Here is a 6758-nt window from a genome sequence, read left to right as displayed (position 1 = left end):
GAATTGCCTGAGCCCAGGAGGCGGAGGTTGCAGTGAGCCGAGATCGCGCCATTGCACTCCAGCCTGGGTAACAAGAGCGAAACTCCGTCTCAAAAAAAAAAAAAAAAAAAAAAAAAAAAAAAAAAAAAAAAAAAAGAAAATATCCTGGACCATGCTCTGAATAATGACCTCAGTTAGTTTGCACATGAGTCCACCTTGGAAAACAACTTTTTTGGAGATAGCACAAGGACTAAAGCAATGTCAGAAACCATCAGCTCATCCCACCAGAGTAATGGATGCTGGGCAGAATAACAGAGCTACAGGGGGAAGTCATTCATTCACGTTGTGGTACAGGACATCTTAACAGTCATGCTTGGAAACACCCAAGAAAAGACTATCAGCTTCCTCCAACAGGATTGGCTGCTTCACCCTTTCTTGACAGTGATTCAAATGGAAGCAATTGATCATCTAATAAAAAGAGGCAAGAGAGAGACAATCACAGAAAGGATTTTAACTTAACTAAACCTCCCGTGGTTTTCAACCCTGAAGGATCAGAGTAATAACATTTAAAATCCTGCAGAGTTCTTCATAGTTTGCAAAATACTTTCCCACGATAGATGGACTAATTTCACATAGTTTTCATAACAGCCCTCTTAATTAGGAAGTTGTTAAATGATTACTATTAATTTTTTTCTACAAAGAAATATGGGTTAAGGTTGGATGATTATATGAATTCATCCACTGGCAAGTGGCAGTACTGAGGCTCAGGCAATTTAGATGTCTCTGGTAGATGGCAACGCTGTGCCATCCTCAAAGCTGCCTTTAAACGTTCATTCATACATGCATTTATTTATTTATTTTTCACTCACTCAAAAATACATAGCTTAAGTCTATGTGTAGCAGCCCAGATTGTAGACCACCCTTAGCAACTTCTGTGGAGATATATCTTAGTTCTTTTGAATATACATAAACACCTGACATTCATCTTGGAGTCAGCAAAAATTCTAAAAAACAGGAAGATTTATGCAGTTTATTATTCTTTCTTCTCTTTGTGCCATGAGGATAAAAAAGGATTGTGCATTGTTTTATTTTTATGAATTATTTATGTTTGTCATGTATTTTATATTTGCCCATATGCTTTGCTCTGTATGATTTTAATACTGTCATAACTGTCATACTACTTTTTTTTTTTGCCTGTTTGTCTTCTCTCATTCACTTCTTTCCATATTCCTTTGATATTTTAACTTCAGTCTGTCTTTTGGAAACAGCATTAGTTTGGTGTTCATTTTTGAGGAAACTTCCTTTTAAATAGTGGAACTGAGTCCATTCATATTTGCCATAATTCCTATGATTTTGTTTTGTTTTGCCCTGTCATTTATTATTATTATGTTTTCTGGTAGTGTTTTTCTACTCCTGACTTTTGCTGAACTGATCTCTTTCACAAATCTCCCCACATCCCCATATCATTGATTTGCATGTTTTATTAAATATATCTATTTGATAGGTTGTTGTACACATTATTACCACATCCAAACTTGAAATTCTTTATTAATATGCCCAAATTACATAATAGTTATGCAGTATTTTCTCATTCCAATTCCAAGCTCAAGATAAGAGCATTAGCATTTTTATGTCTCTTTTGTTTTCTATTGAACATGTCACTGGGTATGGTACATTCCAAAGACAAGCATAATGATAGCTCCCACTTTGCATTCTCTTTTGCAGTGAAACATTAACAATCCATGAGCTAAACAAATTCCAATTAGGATAAACTCAAAGAGATGTACATTGAGACATATTACAATCTAACTTTAGAAAGACAATAACACAAAAAGAAAAAAAAAGAACAAAGAAAAATTACGAAAAGAAAGACAAAAACAAAAAGAGATACCTAAAAGCAGCAGGAGAGAAACAACTTATTATATGAAAGAGATTCTCAATATGATTAACAACTGGCTTGTCTTCAAGAACCATACAGGCTAGACATCAGTGGAGTGATGTACTAAAATTGCTCTGAAAAAAAGGTCAACCAATTTTTCTATATCCAGCAAAACTATGCCCAAGAATAAAGGAAAAATTAAGACATTCCTGGACAGTTCCCAGAGGCACAAAAAAAAAAGAGAGAGAGAGAGAGAGGGAGGGAGTCCATAGCTAGTAGAGCTACCCTACAAAACAAAATTAATGGGAATCCTTCAGAATGAAATGGAAGGACACAATAGTAACTCAAATTTGCTTAAAGAAATAAAGAACAGCTGGGCATTGTGGTGCATGCCTGTAATCCCAGCACTTTGGGAGGCTGAGGCAGGCGGATCACCTGAGGTTGGGAGTTCAAGACCAGCATGACCAACATGGAAAAACCCCGTCTCTACTAAAAAAATAATACAAATTAGCCAGGCATGGTAGCACATGCCTGTAATCCCAGCTACTCAGGAGGCTGAGGCAGGAGAAGTGCCTGAACCCAGGAGGTAGAGGTTGCAGCAAGCCGAGATCATGCCATTGCACTCCAGTCTGGGCAACAAGAGCAAAACTCTGTCTCAAGAAAAAAAAAAAAAGAAAAGAAATAAAGAACACCAATAAAGGTGATTGCAAAGGTATAAATAAGTCCGTATTAATATATTTTATATTATTATATAAATATTAATATATTTATGTTATTTAAAAGATAATTACATAAACAAAATTATAAATCTGTTATTGGGCACACAATGCATAAAGATGTAATTTATGACAATACAAGATAAAGGGAAACAGCTAGATAGAAACAAAGTTCCTGATTACAGTCAGCCATCTGTATCCATGGGTTTTATATACATGGATTCAACCAATTGTAGCTTTAAAATATTCAAAAAAAAATGATTAAAAAACCAATACAACAATAAGAAATAATACAAATAAAAACAATATGGTACAACAATTATTTACACTTAATTGGTATTACAAGTAATCTAGAGATGACAAAGCTTATGGAAGGACGTGGATAGCTTATGCATGTAGTATACAATTTTATATGATGGACTTGAGCATCCACAGATTTTGGTATCTGTGGCAGTGTCTCAGAACCAGTCCTCTGTGGATCTCAAGGGACAACTGCACTATTGAAACTAAATTGGTATTAATTCAAACTAGATTATTATAAATTAAGATGCTAATTATAATCCCCAAAGCAAGACTAAGAAAATAACCAAAAATATATAGTAAAAAGAAGGAAGGAAATCAAATTGGTATACTACAAACTATCTGTGAAACACAGAGGGCAGTACTGAATAATTGAGAAATGAAAAAGACACAAAACATGAAACAAGAAGTAGCAAAATGACAGAAGTCCTTCCTTATCAGTAATTACTTCAGGTGTAAATAGATTACACTCTCCAATTAAAAGGTATAAATGGCTAAAATGGATTAAAGGAAACATGACGTGTTATCTACAAGAGATTCACATTAAAATAAAAAACACAAACACATTGAAATGGAAAGAATGGGAAAATATATCCTGTGCAAATAGTAAGCAAAAGAAAGCTATCCGATATTATACTAGAATACAATATATTAGTATACAGTAGTCCCCCTTTATCCATGGTTTCACATTTCATGGTTTCAGTTAACTGCATTTAACCATGATCTTAAAATATTAAATTTAAAAATCCAGAAATAAACAATTCATAAGTTTTTCATTGCATACCATTCTGAGTAGCATGATGAAATATCACACCACTCTGTTTCACTCAGGACATGAATCTTCCCTTTGTCCAGGATATCCACACTGCTATCCACCAATTAGTCACTTAGTAGCCCTCTTGAGTATCAGATCAAGTGTCATATATAGTGTGCATAGATTTTGGTACTATTCATGATTTTAGGTGTTCATTCACTGGGAATCTAGAGCATATCCCCCACAGATAAGGAGGAACTACATATAGCCATAATAATATCTGACAAAATAGATTTTTAAAATTTGTTATGAGAGATGAAGAACTGTATTATATTATGATAAAAGGCAAAAAGGCAAATCTGTCAAGCAACTTCAACAATTATACATATATATGCACCAAACAACAGAACTCCAAAATAAATAAAACAAAAATTGAAAGAATTGAAAAAGACATAGACCAACTGGATCTAATAGGCATATATAGAACACGCTAACCCAAAAACGACAGAATACACATTCCTCTCAAGAGCATGTGGAACATTCTCCAAGGTAGACCATATGCTAGGTCATAACAAGATTCAATAAATTTTAAAACATTGAAATCAGGGGAGAGATCAAGATGGCCAACTAGAAAGAGCTGTGGTAGAAGTCTCCCACTAAGAAGAACAAATGTGGTGAGTGAATCCTGCACTGGCAACTGAGGTATCCAGGTTCTCTCACTGGAACTGACTAGGCAGTTGGTGCAACCCACAGAAAGAGAGGAAAAGAAGGGTGGTGTGATGGTCTACCTGGGAGCCACATGGCACAAGGGGAGCTTCCACCCCCAGCCAAGGGAGGCAGTGAGTGATTGAGCTACTTTGCCCAGGAAATCATGCTTTTTTCACGGATCTGTGCAACCTACAAATCAGAAGATCTCTCTCATGAGCCCATGCCACCAGGACTTTGGGTCACAAGCACAAAGCTGTGTAGATTCTCTGTGGCCACTAAAGACTGCCTAAGATGATCAAGCTTCTGGGGGAAGGGGCAGCCACTATAACTGCAGCTACCTGCTGCCTAAGATGACTGAGCTCCTGAGAGAAGGAGTGGCAGCCATCACTGCAGCTCCAGTCTGACATTATTCCTCTGCCAGTGCCAGGGAGACTGAATGGTTTGGACCCAGGATGAATTCCTCGCAGCACAGCACAGAGGCTGTGGCAGATCATGGCCAAACAGCGCTTTTAGGCCAAACCCTCACCCATCCCTCCTCACTGGACAAGGCCTCCCTATGGAAATTTCAGCAACTCCAAACAGGGGTTTATGGACAGAACTCTGACCTTCCTGGTATGGATCCGTTGGTGGGAGAGGTGGCCATGATCCCCATAGATCAACCAACTTAATTTTTCTCCCTGCTGGCTCTAAGGATTCTGGGCAGTCTGGACCAGTCGGATTCCCACCATTGCAGTGCATGCCTTCCACCAATAGGGCAGCCAGAGTGCTTCATTAAGTGGGTCTCATGTCTCCACACCGGATGAGCCCCCCTAATGGGAGTCACCAGACACCTTACACAGGAGCATTCCCATTAGCATCATGGAGATCCCAGAGGAAGGAGCAGGCAGCCTCCATTGGTTACTGTTCTGAAGCCTCAATTGATGACACTTTCAGGGGTGAGAAGGACCCAGGCAAATAGGGTCTGGAGTAGACCCTCAGAAAACCACAGCAGCCCTACAGAAGAGGGACCTCACTGTAGGAAGGCCAGGTCACCTAAAGGAAAGCCAATCAAACTAACAGTGGACCTCTCAGTAGAAACCCTACAAGCCAGAATAGATTGGGAGACAATATTCAACATTTTTAAATAAAAGAATTTCCATGCTCGCTTTGGCAGCACATACACTAAAATTGGAATGATACAGAGAAGATTAGCATGGCCCCTGTGCAAAGATGACACACAAATTTGTGAAGCATTCCATATTTTTAAAAATCAATAAATCCAGGAGCTGGTTTTTCAAAAAGATCAACAAAATAGACCGACCACTAGCCAGATTAATAAAAAAGAAAAGAGAGAATAATCAAATAGATGCAATAAAAAACGATAAAGGGGATATCACCACAGATTCCACAGAAATACAAACCATCATCAGATTATTACAAACAACTCTATGCATATAAACCAGTAAACCTGGAAGAAATGGATAAATTCCTGGACACTTGCATCCTCCCAAGCCTAAACCAGGAAGAAGTCAAAACCCTGAATAGACCAACAACAAGGGCTGAAGTAGAGGCAGCAATTAATAGACTACCAACCAAAAAAAGCCAAGGTCCAGATGGGTTCACAGCTAAATTCTACCAGGCATACAAAGAGGAGCTGGTACCATTCCTTCTGAAACTATTCCAAACAATCCAAAAAGAGGGAATCCTTCCCAGACATTTTTATGAGACCAACATCATCCTGATACCAAAAGTCAGCAGAGACTCAACAAGAAAAGAAAAATTCAGGCCAATATCCATGATGAACATAGATGCAAAAAACTCCAATAAAATACTGGCAAACCAATTGCAATAGCACATCAAAAAGCTTATCCACCACGATCAAGTAGGCTTCATCCTGGGGATGCAAGGCTGGTTCAACATATGCAAGTCTAGAAACATAATTCACCACATAAACAGAGTCAAAGACAAAAAACACATGATTATCTCAATAGATGCAGAGAAGGCCTTCGACAAAATTCAACAGCGCTTTATGCTAAAAACTCTCAATAAACTAGGTATTGACAGAACATATCTCAAAATAATAAAAGCTATTTATGACAAACCAACAGCCAATATCATACTGAATGGGCAAAAACTGGAAGCAGTCCCCTTGAAATCTGGCACTAGACAAGGATGCCCTCTCTCACCACTTCTATTCAATATAGTATTGGAAGTTCTAGCCAGAGCAATCAGGCAAGAGAAAGAAATAAAGGGCATTAAATAGGAAAGGAGGAAGTCAAATTGTCTCTATTTGCAGACGACATGATTGTATATATAGAAGACCCCATTGTCTCAGTCTAAAATCTCCTGAAACTGATAAGCAACTTCAGCAAAGTCTCAGAATACAAAATCAATCTGCAAAAATCACAAGCATTTCTGTACATCAATAACAGACTTAAAGAGA

The 6758-nt window shown here is 37.8% G+C and overlaps 1 non-coding gene across 1 annotated transcript; it reads left to right on the top strand.

The window, feature by feature from the left end:
• Positions 1-5473: 5473 nt before the first annotated feature.
• On the top strand, positions 5474-5580 carry LOC119468045. The gene has a single exon (XR_005196673.1). It is a non-coding gene; the product is annotated as a U6 spliceosomal RNA (small nuclear RNA).
• The last annotated feature ends 1178 nt before the right edge of the window (positions 5581-6758 follow it).

The sequence above is a fragment of the Cebus imitator genome, unplaced genomic scaffold, assembly GCF_001604975.1.
Source record: "Cebus imitator isolate Cc_AM_T3 unplaced genomic scaffold, Cebus_imitator-1.0 Scaffold370, whole genome shotgun sequence".
NCBI classification, from domain to species: Eukaryota; Metazoa; Chordata; class Mammalia; order Primates; family Cebidae; genus Cebus; species Cebus imitator.
Note: the sequence above shows the minus strand (reverse complement) of the source record. Positions and strands in the feature narration are given on the sequence as shown.